The 12,572-nt window shown below is 46.6% G+C and overlaps 1 protein-coding gene and 1 long non-coding RNA gene across 8 annotated transcripts in view; one reads left to right on the top strand and one right to left on the bottom strand.

Moving 5' to 3' along the window:
• The window catches only part of NDRG4 (NDRG family member 4), a 336,309-nt gene that overhangs the window by 158,739 nt on the left and 164,998 nt on the right, over positions 1-12,572 (top strand). The gene's annotated exons all lie outside the window — the stretch shown is intronic.
• LOC117359581 overlaps positions 11,058-12,572 on the bottom strand; it is a 33,755-nt gene continuing 32,240 nt past the window's right edge. The window contains exon 3 of the long non-coding RNA XR_004539274.1: positions 11,058-11,147. This is a non-coding gene — a long non-coding RNA (uncharacterized LOC117359581). The remainder of the gene's footprint in view (positions 11,148-12,572) is intronic.

Raw genomic sequence — 12,572 nt, 5'->3', positions numbered from 1 at the left:
TGGTTTTTGTTTGACATAGCACAGAGACAGTAGTTCCTGCCTTAGGACTCCTTATACAAAGTTGCGATAGCAATTCTGCCACAGCAAATGCATTGAAGCCCATAAGAATTGAATGGACTTTGGTGCATTTGCCATGGGAGAATCACTACTGTGGCTTTGTAAAAGGGGCCCTTACTGAGTGAACTACATAGTCACCTAGACCAGTGTTTCTCATCTTCTTCAAGCCAAGTACTCCCTAAGTCTAACAAATACCAACCAAGTACCCCAGCCCAAGCTCCACTTCTGACCCCACCCCCATTATAATAGTACTATTTGTAGTGCAATTTCTTCCATTAATTTTTCATGTACACACAATATAATCTTACTAATTCATAATGGTAACCACAAAATTTTTTTTTTAAACCCCCCAAAAGCACACTGTATGCATAGATATTAATTATCATTTATATTTATTTTATTTTTCAATGTCACCTCAGTAACAACTATACAAAAATTGACAAATATAGAGTAAAATATAGACAGCAGATTATAAATTCTCAAAACTGACACATTTCGATCACTAAATTGAAAATAAAATCATTTTTCTTACTTTTGTTGTCTGGTGATTTAATTAGTTTCTGGTTGGACTTCCTTCTGACTGTGCATCCAACATTTTTTTCTTTCTGCCTCCTGCATGCTTCCTTTCCTTCAGACCTCATTCCCTTCCCCAACTAGCATCTCTCTCTGTCCCTCCATGAGTCCAACTTTTCTTCCTCTCTTCTCCACCACTATTGGCAACATGTCTCCCTCTCTCTTATGATCTTGCATCTCTCTGTTCTTCCTCAGGGTCTCTCCCCCTCTGTCTCTTCTGTCTGCACCTCCCAAAGTCCAGCATCTGTCTCCTGTCTTTCCCTTTGGTCCAGGCCTCTCTCTCTTTCGTCTGCTTTTGAAAAAAATGTCTGGATATGAAGGGAGAACATCACGGAAGTTGAACCAAAAGAACATAAGAATTGCCGCTGCTAGGTCAGACCAGTGGTCCATCCAGCCCGGCAGTCCGCTCACGTGGCGGCCCTCAGGTCAAAGACCAGTGCTCTAAATAAGTCCAGCCTCACCTGCATACGTTCCAGTTTAGCAGGAACTTGTCCAACTTTGTCTTGAATTCCTGAAGGATGTTTTCCCTATAACAGACTCCGGAAGAATGTTTCAGTTGTCTACCACTCTCTGGGTGAAGAAGAACTTCCTCACGTTTGTACGGAATCTATCTCCTTTCAGCTTTAGAGTGCCCTCTCGTTCTTCCTACCTTGGAGAGGGTGAACAACCTGTCTTTATCTACTAAGTCTATTCTCTTCAGTATCTTGAACGTTTTGATCATGTCCCCTCTCAGTCTCCTCTTTTCAAGGAAGAAGAGGCCCAGTTTCTCCAGTCTCTCACTGTACGGCAACTCCTCCAGCCCCTTGACCATTTTAGTCGCTCTTCTCTGGACCCTTTTGAGTAGTACCGTGTCCTTCTTCAAGTACGGCGACCAGTGCTGGACGCAGTACTCCAGGTGAGGGCGCACCATGGCTCGGTACAGCGGCATGATAACTTTCTCCGATCTGTTCGTGATCCCCTTCTTTATCATTCCTAGCATTCTGTTCGTCCTTTTCACCGCCACCGCGTATTGCGCAGAGGGCTTCATTGACTTATCGATCAGAACTCCCAAGTCTCTTTCCTGGAAGGTGTCTCCAAGTACCGCCCCGAACATCCTATATTCGTGCATGAGAGTTTTGTTACCGACATGCATCACTTTACACTGCATCAGCATAATCCAGACCAAGATTTGGAATGCATGAGTTTACTGGCTGTAGTCCCAGCATGATAACCTGCTCATGCCATGGTTTAGATCAGGGGTAAGCAATTCCAGACCTCGAGAGTTAAAGGTAGGTTAGGTTTTCAGGATATCCACAATGAATATGTATGAGATGGATTTGCATGCATTGTCTCCTTGAGATACAAATGTATCTCGTGTATATTTATTGTGGATATCTTGAAAACCTGACCTGCCTGTGACTCTCGAGGACTGGAATTGCCTATCCCTGGTCTAGATAATGCTGATGAAGTGATATTACACTTTCCTCCTGTGTGTGGTTCCTTCCATGTGTGAGAGATCAGCCCTGTGCTGCTCTGGAGTAATGCCTCATAAGAACATAAGAACATAAGAAATGCCATCACCGGATCAGACCTTCGGTCCATCAAGTCCGGCGATCCGCACACGCGGAGGCCCTGCCAGGTGTACACCTGTTGTAATTTATAGTCCACCATATCCTTACATGCCTCTCTTAAGGAGATATGCATCTAGTTTGCTCTTGAAGCCTAGGACGGTCGATTCCGCAATAATCTCATCTGGGAGGGCATTCCAGGTGTCAACCACTCTCTGAGTGAAGCAGAACTTCCTGACATTAGTCCTGAACCTGTCCCCCCTTAGCTTCATTACATGTCCTCTAGTCCGTGTCAAATTGGACAATGTAAATAATCTTCTCTGCTCTATTTTGTCGATTCCTTTCAGTATTTTGAAGGTCTCGATCATATCCCCACGCAATCTCCTTTTCTCAAGGGAGAATAATCCTAGTGTTATAAGTCTGTCCTCGTATTCCAGTTTTTCCATACCCTTCACCAGTTTTGTTGCTCGTCTCTGCACCCTCTCCAGCAGTTTTATATCCTTCTTTAGGTAGGGAGACCAATGTTGGACGCAGTATTCCAAGTGGGGTCTGACCATTGCCCTATAAAGCGGCATTATAACTTTCTCCGATCTACTCGAGATTCCTTTCTTTATCATGCCCAACATTCTATTTGCCTTCTTTGCCGCTGCCGCGCATTGTGCCGACGGCTTCAGGGTCCTATCTATCAGTACACCCAGGTCCTTTTCTTGTTCACTCTTCCCCAGAGTTGCACCTGACATTGTGTACTCGTATTCCTTATTCTTATTGCCTAAATGCATTACCTTGCATTTCTCCACATTGAACTTCATCTGCCATTTCTCCGCCCATGTTTCTAACCGACACAAGTCGCTCTGGAGTTTCTCTCTATCCTCATGCGATCTGATCGCCCGGCATAGTTTTGTATCGTCTGCAAACTTGATGATCTCACTGGATGTTCCTTCCTCCAGATCATTGATATAAATATTAAAAAGGATCGGCCCAAGTACCGAGCCCTGGGGTACTCCACTAGTCACTTTCTCCCAGTCGGAGAACTTCCCATTTATGCCCACTCTCTGCTTTCGGTTTTCCAGCCATTTGCCTATCCATCTTTGTATATCCCCCTCTATGCCATGGCTTTGTAGTTTCCTGAGAAGTCTTTCGTGTGGAACTTTGTCGAACGCTTTCTGGAAGTCCAAGTATATTATGTCCACCGGCTTCCCACTATCAATTTGCTCGTTCACGGTCTCAAAAAATTGGAGTAAATTCGTCAAACATGATTTCCCTTTCCTGAATCCGTGTTGACTGGGTTTCATCAAGTCGTGTGCGTCCAAGTGCCGGACCATGCTATCCTTGATCAGTGCTTCAACCATCTTGCCGGGGACAGACGTAAGACTCACAGGTCTATAGTTGCCCGGTTCCCCTCTCGATCCTTTTTTGAAAATTGGGGTGACGTTCGCTATCCTCCAGTCGTCCGGTATCTGTCCAGTTCTGATTGTCAGGTTTGCAAGTTTTTGCAATAACTCTCCGATTTCAACCTTCAATTCCTTTAAGACTCTCGGGTGAATTCCATCCGGTCCAGGGGATTTGTCACTTTTAAGTTTGTCGATCTGATAGTATATCTGGTCTAAGTCCACTTCAACTGTGGTGAGGCTGTCTTCTATTTCTCCTGCAAACACTTTCTCCGCTTCAGGTATTGTTGAGGTGTCCTCCTTCGTAAAGACGGACGCAAAGAAGGAATTTAGTTTGTCTGCGATTTGTTTATCTTCCTTGATGTACCCTTTTCTTCCCTGGTCGTCCAAGGGTCCGACTGCCTCTTTTGCAGGTTTTTTCCCTTTCACATATCTAAAGAAGGGCTTGAAGTTTTTGGCCTCCTGGGCTATTTTTTCCTCGTATTCCTGTTTTGCATCCCTCACCGCCTTGTGACATTTCTTCTGATCATCTTTATGTTTGTTCCAGGCTTCGGTTGTCTTTATGTATTTCCATTTTTTGAAAGAGTCCTTCTTTTCTTTTATGGCTTCCTCCACCTGTTTGGTAAGCCATGCCGGTTCTCTTTTGCTCTTTGATCTCCGATCTTTGGAAATCCTCGGAATGTAGAGATCTTGTGCTTCTGTGATAGTATTTTTCAGTAGGGACCATGCCTGATCTACCGTTTCAAGTTTGTCCACCTTCTTTTCGAGTCGTTTTTCTACCATGGCTCTCATGCTATCGTATTTACCCTTTTTAAAGTTCAATGTGGTGGTTAAGGTTTTGGCATGTTTCCCTTTCCCGATGTCAAGTTTAAAGTTAATTACATTGTGATCACTCGTTCCCAGTGGAACCATGACTTCCACTACTGTTATCGGTCCCATGAGGCCATTTAGGACCAAGTCCAAGGTGGCGTTGCCTCTTGTCGGCTCTTTTACCATTTGTTCCAGGAAGCAATCCCCTAGCACCTCCAGGAACTTGGCCTCCTTGCCGCAGTTGGAGGTTGCTAGTTTCCAGTCTATCCCTGGGAAATTGAAGTCTCCCAATATAATTACATTGCCTGTCTTGCATTCTTGTTTGATTTCCTCCATCATTTCTGAGTCAGTTTCCTCCGCCTGTCCTGGGGGACGATAGTAAAGGCCAATTTTCGTATCTGCTCCAAATTGACCAGGAATCTTGATCCAGAGTGACTCAAGCTTCTCTTTCATTTCTGTTGTAACCATTTCAACAGAATCTATTCCCTCTTTAATATATAGAGCAATACCTCCACCTTTCTGCCCTACTCGATCTCTTCTATACAGCTTGTATCCCTGTAGTACTGTGTCCCATTTGTTTTCTTCATTCCACCATGTTTCTGTTATGCCAATGATATCCAATATGTCATGTCTTGCTATTGTCTCTAGTTCCCCCATTTTGTTACCTAGACTTCTAGCATTCGTATACATACATCTAAGTTCCCTACGTGTTACCTTTTTGGACCTTCTACTCTTGGCCGTCCCTGTAGTTTCAATTTCGATATCCTTAACTGCTCCTGTGTTATCACCCTTGTTTGCTGTGTGGTCGTCCCCTCCTGTGTCTGATTTGTCCCTTCCTGCTTTTTCTCCCTTATTTGCCGTGAGGTCGCCTTCTCTTGTGTAGGAGTAGTTTTCCTTGGCTTCTTCGTCGGGGCATCCTGCTATCCGTGCCATCGACCGGTGGTCGACTGTCGGCTTTCCCCTATCTTTCAGTTTAAAGCCTTCTCGATTGCCTTCTTCATGTTGCCTGCCAAAACTCTTGCTCCTTCTTTGTTGAGGTGTAGTCCGTCCCTTCTGTAGTACTTGCTTTTTCCCCAGAACGCCGTCCAGTTGCGCACGAAGTCGAAGCCTTCTTCTTCGCACCATCGTCTCATCCAGGCGTTGATTACTTGCAATTCCCCTTGTCTCTTTCCATCCGCTCTTGGTACTGGGAGGATCTCAGAGAAGGCCACCTTCACCTCCCTGATCTTCAGTTTTCTTCCAAGTGAGCGGAGCTGGCCCTTCAGCTCTTCCCTGTCATACTTCCGCCCGCTCACATCATTTGTTCCCACGTGGATAAGCACAGCGGTGTCCTCTCCCCGTGCGCCATCTATGATCCTGGAGATCCTGTTGGTCACATCCTTCACTCTTGCTCCAGGCAGACAGGTGACGACTCTGTCCTCTCTTCCTCCTGCGGTGTGGCTGTCCACATGTCGTATAATGGAGTCGCCTACGATGATCCCCATCTTCTTTATTTGGGGATTCCTTGGGGGGCGTAGGTCCACGTCCTTGGAGTAGGGCCAGTCTTCTTCCTCCAATGATACTCTTGAACTTGTTTCCTGTTCTTTGGGTGGGGCGATGTCTTCCTGTGCTCTCACTATTCCTCCTGATGTGCGGTTGTCTCCTACCTCGTCTTCGGTTTCTTCTGTGTTTGCATGGGTGTCTTCTCTCCTCACATCGGTTTCCTGAGTACAGTTTTCCAGCCCTGGGATCTCTACGTGGTGCTGATGAGCTTCCTCTATGAACATTTCTAGTTCCTTGACCTCGTCGTTTGGGCTGTACTCCACTAGCATCTTCTCCTGTGCTCGGATTCTGTCTTCGAGTTCCATCACTGTTCCTTCCAATAGTCTTACCTGACATTTCAAGCTATCCATCTCCATGCATCGATTGCAAATGTATGCCTGGATCCCCGAAGGGAGGTAGTCATACATATTGCAGCCGATACAGAAGACCGGAAAGCTCACCTTCTGACTTCCTTGGGATTCCATTTCTTACTTCCCTTGTGTGTGCTTGTGTCCCTTTCCTGCTGCTTCCTTATGTTGCTTGCCTTGCTGTCTCTTTTGTGTGTGCTGTTTCCGCTCTACCTCACCTTGATTGTATGTGTGGGTTTGTTCCCTTGGCGTCTGTCTCTTCCTTACCTTTTGTGTTTGTCGCTTTCTTACCGTTCAGTCCTCCTCGGTGTTCTTGATAGTAGGTACTCGTCCCTTGCAAGGCCCTTCGCAAAGGCGCTCTCGCTAAGGCGAGCGCCTTTACCGCTCGCCTTCGCCGCGCGCCGAACGGCTGGGCGCCGTTGGCTCCGCCCCTTTTAAGGGGGAGTCCGGCGCAGCCTCTGACGCGGTGGGGGTGGGCGGAGCGAACTCTCGCCGCTTCCCCGAGCCTACTGCTTCGTCTCTCGCCGCTTCCCCTGCTGTGCCTGGCCCGACGCTGCTCCTCTCTTGGCCGGGACAACGGGAACCCTGGCGCTGGTCTCTTCCTCTCCTCTGCTTCTCCTCTGCCGCGTGTGCCGCGCTGGCTCCGCCCCTTTTAAGGGGGAGTCCGGCGCAGCCTCTGACGCGGTGGGGGTGGGCGGAGCGAACTCTCGCCGCTTCCCCGAGCCTACTGCTTCGTCTCTCGCCGCTTCCCCTGCTGTGCCTGGCCCGCGCTGCTCCTCTCTTGGCCGGGACAACGGGAACCCTGGCGCTGGTCTCTTCCTCTCCTCTGCTTCTCCTCTGCCGCGTGTGCCGCGCTGGCTCCGCCCCTTTTAAGGGGGAGTCCGGCGCAGCCTCTGACGCGGTGGGGGTGGGCGGAGCGAACTCTCGCCGCTTCCCCGAGCCTACTGCTTCGTCTCTCGCCGCTTCCCCTGCTGTGCCTGGCCCGACGCTGCTCCTCTCTTGGCCGGGACAACGGGAACCCTGGCGCTGGTCTCTTCCTCTCCTCTGCTTCTCCTCTGCCGCGTGTGCCGCGCTGGCTCCGCCCCTTTTAAGGGGGAGTCCGGCGCAGCCTCTGACGCGGTGGGGGTGGGCGGAGCGAACTCTCGCCGCTTCCCCGAGCCTACTGCTTCGTCTCTCGCCGCTTCCCCTGCTGTGCCTGGCCCGACGCTGCTCCTCTCTTGGCCGGGACAACGGGAACCCTGGCGCTGGTCTCTTCCTCTCCTCTGCTTCTCCTCTGCCGCGTGTGCCGCGCTGGCTCCGCCCCTTTTAAGGGGGAGTCCGGCGCAGCCTCTGACGCGGTGGGGGTGGGCGGAGCGAACTCTCGCCGCTTCCCCGAGCCTACTGCTTCGTCTCTCGCCGCTTCCCCTGCTGTGCCTGGCCCGACGCTGCTCCTCTCTTGGCCGGGACAACGGGAACCCTGGCGCTGGTCTCTTCCTCTCCTCTGCTTCTCCTCTGCCGCCTCAATTAACATTTAAATAATTAACTATTTTAATCATTGGAATGATTAATTTTTAAACATTATTTATACCACTGTTACATTGGAAATGATCTTAAGAAAGGCAGTAAATGGGCTGATATTCAAAGTGATTTAAGCAGGTAGGCAGAATATCCTTCACATTTGTGCCTGCCTACCTACTGATATTCAGCCGGATTGTCCAGTTACTGGTATTCACCGGCCATGTTGGAAGTGGGCAGGTGAGGGGTGGTAAAAGGGGTTGAGCAGGAAGGAGCTTTGCATTATGTGAGTGCTGGCAATATTCCATACCCACAGAGCTAACCAGGCATATAGGACCACATAAAAAGCAGTCATATTTTGCTTCATTAGTTATACAGGTGCTAGCACTCAATATTGGCCAACACCCACATAACTTAAATCCAGGCCTGCAAAGTACAGTGTCCTCTCCTCCTTCCCACTCACCTTGGAAAGCTCTTATAAGCCATTCCACCTCCCCCCAACATAGTGTCTAAACCTCCCTTGTGGTACTAGCTAGAGCTGACAGCAGCCATTTTTATAATGGAGTCACTAGGGGCAGGAATGAGAAGGATTCACCACTGGACCACTAGGGACTAAGGTAGGCCGGCCGGGGGATTAGTTCTAATGGGGGACAAGGGGGAATCTGCAGTTGTGTTAGTGGGGAGAGGGGAAACTATCAGTAGGGTGACGGGTCAGTGGGATCAGTTGTGTTGTGGGAGAAGAGAGGGAGGACATGCACACTTGGTTATGTAGGTCCTGGCAGATATTCAGCTAGTACCCACATAAGAAACTTATGCAAGAGATATAGGGGTGGGGGAGAGGATTCTTTTTGATATGAGTTTATTCATTGTGGATGGCTTAGGGGTCATAAGAGCCCAGACTCTAGGTCATCTTATGCTTGTAATATAGCACAGATGGGTTGGTTGGTGAAAGTTAGTATAAAAATGGAATCACAGATACAATCTTTTATTCTTGCTCTACTGACTTTAATTTGAGTTGAGTATGCTACAAAAGAGTATAATTTTGTATTATGGAGAAGTTTGTTCCATTCTAGTTTTGAACATTTACTTGATCCTGAATAAAAATTGTTTGGAATTAAAACACTTTTGCCTGAATAATGAAGGGGAGATGCTAGATACAGGTGGGGAGGGAAGTGATGGAGAGATGCTAGCCATGGAAGGAAGGTAATAGAAGGGAGTGAGGATACTAGAGAGGCTGAACACAGAGAAAGGGGACAAAGAGAGGGATGGTACTAGAATAGAGGAAGGGGAAGATACTGGACATGGAGGGAAGGAAAGTGAGGTGGACATACTAGATAAGGCAGAAAGGAAGGGAAGAAAAGAAGATGCTGGAACAGAGGAAGTGGAAGGAAAGCAAAGAGGAGATGCTGAACATAAGGAGAGAGGGAGGAAAGTGAGAGGAGCGATGCTGAGAAAGGGGAGATTTTGGACACCGCTGGATACAATGAGAAAGACAAGGGGGAGAAGCTAGATAAATGGGATATAGAGAAGGAAGATGCTGTAGACTAGGGGGAAAGATTAAGAATGGAAATGCTTACTCCTGGTGGAATTCTGCACAAAAAATTTCAAAATTCTGCATACAAGCCCCTTCTTTTATCAAGCTTCACTATAAGTTTTTAGTGTGGGCTGGCAAGGTAAATGCTCTGACACTCATAGGAACTCTATGAGCATCGAAGCATTTACCACACTGGCCCATGTTAAAAACCTCAAGTGCAGCTTGATGAAAGGGGTCCAAAATTAACAGATTCTGCAAAATTCTGTAAGTTTATATGTTATCTGGATGTTTTATTTTTCTCTCATGTTGGTTCCAGTTTCTTTTTACTCCTTTCGTGTCGTCTGCTAATTCTCCTTCAAGTGACTGCTTTCCATTTGTCTTTTCTACTCTCTCCTGCCTATTCCCTCACTACACCTGGATCTAACATCTCCCTCCTTCTCCCTTCACCTCCTGTTTATCTTTCCCTCCCTCTCATCTACCCCCAAGTCCAACATCTTTCTCTTCCTTCCTTGTGCCCTCTCTATGCCTCTCCAAGCACCATCTCTTCCTTCCTCTTCTCCATTATGTGCAATTTCATCCTCTTCTCTTCCCCTCATCATGCATGTCTCCCTTTCCTCCCCCTATGTCAGCATCTTTCCTTCCTCTTGCCCCTCCCTTCCTCCTGTGCCAGCAACTTTCCTTCCTCTCACCTCTTCTCTCCCCCTATGCCAGCAACTTTCCTTCCTCATACCCCTTGTCTCCCCCTGTGCCAGAAACTTTCCTTCTTCTCCTTCTCTGTACTCTAAAGCTTGCTTTTTCAGGTCGCAGTATCGGCAGTGACTCTCACATGCTGCCTACCGCTAACCTGGAAGCTTTCCCTCTACCACAGAGAAACTTCTGGGGTAGCAGCAGGCAGTGTATGAGAATTGCTGATGATACTACAACCTGAAGATGCTGACACGGTCGAGATTCTGCACAGTAAAAGAGAATTCTGCGTGACTGTGCAATTCAGCAGAAATTCTGCTTTGCGCAGTCATGCAGAATTCTGCCAGGAGTAAATGCTGAACACAAGGAGTAAGAAAAGAGAGGGAAAGATGCTGGACATGGTGGGGAATAGAGGGGATGCTGCTGGATAGGGCAAGATGCTAAACACAGGTAGGGGGAGTGATACTATACATGATGGAAGGCGACTGATAAGGAATTAGAAAGAGTGGAGAGCTGCTAAACATCATGGGGCAGGGAAAGAGATAGATGCTGGACAATGCAGGGATTATAGAGTAAGAGGGGAAGGAGAGGCTGTAAGGTCTTTATCTTCCCTCATTTTCTGTTTCTCTGAAATCAAATTCCCAACAGTTGCCCTGGGAAACAAATACAGCACAGATTAAACTGAGCAGTCCAAGCAGCTTAAAAAGACCACAAAGGCATTATTTAATTTAAATCCTGAAATGCGTTTCTGCCAAAATAGCACTATGTACCTACAATGGCTGCTTATCTAGAAATTGTTGGAATATTTTCATTTTGTAAAACAGCCTCTGCATTCTTCATAAATGTTATTTCTCAAACTGTAGCAGTATCTGACAATGGAATAACTCATTTTCTTTCTTCTTAAAACTAATTAATGCTTCAGCAGAATAAGAAATTAAATATAGAAAGTCTGAACAAAGATGAAATGAATGTAGTGACTTTTCCTCTGAGGTTTAATCTGAAATTATCTCATCACAGACCAAAGATGTACATTTTCTAAACAAAAACTTTTAAGAATAATAATGTCATTTATTTTTAGAATAGCATTACAATTGAAATAAGACTCTGTTTTTTTAATTTTTGTTCTTGGGTTTTGTCTAAATCATTTTACTTATTGTGAGATGTGCTGCACCTGCAAAGACAGAAAAAGATTAGGATTATTATTTACTGTGCACTATGTCAATTCAGAAATCCCTCAACTGGATTAGAAGATTCATGCGCCTTAAAGGTTTATCAGGTTTTTGGGTAGTGGTATCATATTCCGGATCCCTGAGGAAGGAGTGTTTTCTAAAAAAGGGACCGTGTCGGGTCCTGTGGACTCGCATCTGAGGACCATTTTTTTATATTTTTAATTTTCTGAATGCTACACTGAATCTTTTCTAATAAAGATTAGTTTTACACCTTGTACATCATATTCAGTTTTTTCTTTTGTTTTGGTCGTTGACTTTTAGCTGCAGTTAGTCTGGATATCACTTTTTCGCTTTTATTATTTACTGTGCAATATGTCAATTCAGAAATCCCTCAGCTGAGGTTTTAAAACACAAATCTGTTCTACCTTTAAATATTTGTGCTCTGAGAGGGTAGAGTTTTTCAAAACCACTGCCATAGGAGGCTTGCACAGCTTGTAGACATGTAAATAGTGATATTTACTTATGTAAACAGGCAACATGTACAGATAGTCATTTTAGAAAGCTGTTTTTCGTATGTATACGAAGGGCCGCTGAAAAGTTTTCAGCCCAATTAACAAAGTTGGGGCAACCTCAATCGAGGGCAATATACTTATTACAGCAATTTTCCACTTTTTTTGTTCCGTATTTTTCCAATGGAACCAAATAAGTGGAAAATTGCTGGACTAGGTATATAGCCCTTGATGGACACTGCTCCATCTTCGCTGGTTGGGCTGAGAACTTTACAATGACCCCTTGTAGAACCATGGCTTACAGGTTTTAAAGGATTGAGGTGCCCTGAGCCAAATTTTCCTCCGCAATGCCTTCCCTTGCACTGGCCCATGTCAACTCTTTGACCAGTGGCAAGAATGTTTTGTTCTTGCTGCTATGCTCTCATCTCATCTGCCCTTCCACTCCTCCACTCCAATTCTTCCTCTTTCCTTTCTCTCTCCCCCCGCCCTCCAAATGCATCATCTTTCCTCGCCTTTCAATCATCCCCTTGTGCAGCAGCTCCTGAGGCCTCCAAAAACAGCAGCAGCGCTCTGAATGGGCTGTTTCGCTGCCTTACCTACCAGGGCCTTCCCTCTGCTGCTGTTTTGGATTCTTTTGGACTGGAGATAGTCAGGCTCATGGAGGAAGGGTCGGTGGGGTTCTGCTGCACAGAGGGAGGAATAGAATGATGCTGCAGAGGGTAGGCTCAGCACCTGTGGGGAAGGCTGTGAAGCAGTCCGTTCAAAGTGTTGCCACTGTTTTTGGAGGCCTCAGAAGCTGCTGCACAAGGGGATGGATATGAGGCTGAAAGGTCACTTTGGTCAGCCACAAAACTTAGAGACTTGAAGAAAGCACAGATGTTTTATTCAGCATATGCGGACCCCTGAGCCCCAAGCTGG

The sequence above is a fragment of the Geotrypetes seraphini genome, chromosome 4, assembly GCF_902459505.1.
Source record: "Geotrypetes seraphini chromosome 4, aGeoSer1.1, whole genome shotgun sequence".
In the NCBI taxonomy this organism is placed as follows: domain Eukaryota; kingdom Metazoa; phylum Chordata; class Amphibia; order Gymnophiona; family Dermophiidae; genus Geotrypetes; species Geotrypetes seraphini.
This window is presented reverse-complemented; position numbering and strand designations above follow the sequence as displayed.